The following is a 1160-nucleotide window of genomic DNA, read 5'->3' on the forward strand; positions in this document are numbered from 1 at the left end:
TCGTAATATGCAGTAAAGAAATTAAAATCCAGCCAGCCATTAGTATAACCTTATGCAAAAAGAGTTAAGACATCACTCCTGAAAAAACAGAATTTTCTGATTATTCATGAAATGAAGTTATATTATTTACTTTTTTAAAATCTGGGTAGTACAAATTAATTTGCAGACAGAAGAATTAGAAAAAGAGTAGAGAGACAGGGAGAGAGAATAAGAGAAATGGAGAGGTAGAGAGAGAGAGAAATAGATAGTGACAGAGGAGATGATATTAAACCCAAATTGGCTTTGTTTTAAATCACCTGAAGAGTCCAGGAAATAAAAGCACAAATACAAATAGCAGATATTCTCAGCTAGTAGTAGGTTTTGCAGTAAAACATGGAGTGGTCAAAAATAACATGAAACAAGTAACTTAAAAAATACAATTATTTAACATGGTACACTATTGAAACAGTAGCACGGACACCTGCACAACACACACACACACACACACACACACACACACACACACACACACACACACGCACACGCACAAGCACACGCACACACGCACACACGCACACACAGATACACACACACACACACACTCACTCTCACATACACATGTATGCATGCTCTATACCCGCATATGCAAAAGCACTAAACACTGACACACACACACACACACACACACACACACACACACACACACACACGCACACGCACAAGCACATGCACACACGCACGCACACACGCACACACACACACACACACACACACACACATTCACAAAACATGATACAATATAGACTATATTACAGGTTGATTATATTAATATGACATTTATGATAAGGAATCTGTTCCTCGGGGCCCTTATGTTCCTGTGGAACAAAGGAAATGCAAATAAAGACAGCTCACCAAAGCAGTGAGCTGCTATGGGTAAGAGAGATCAATGAACAGGAATGTTGTAATATAAAAAGACCATGGCATCAGTACTGGATTGATGTGCAGTGTATTAGTGTGAGAGACACTGAAACAAAAAAGAGAAAAAGAGAATGTCATAAAAGACCGATGGCCAGGGACATGGAGGAGGGGTCCAAGAATAGACAGCACCAAAGAGAGCTATGTTCAGTTCAGATGGTAGGCCTGGCAGAGGAGTAATGCTGGGTGTAATCCCCTGGGGAAAT

The sequence above is a fragment of the Protopterus annectens genome, chromosome 5.part0 (genome assembly GCF_019279795.1).
Source record: "Protopterus annectens isolate FY-2018-M chromosome 5.part0, PAN1.0, whole genome shotgun sequence".
Lineage (NCBI taxonomy): Eukaryota > Metazoa > Chordata > Ceratodontiformes > Protopteridae > Protopterus > Protopterus annectens.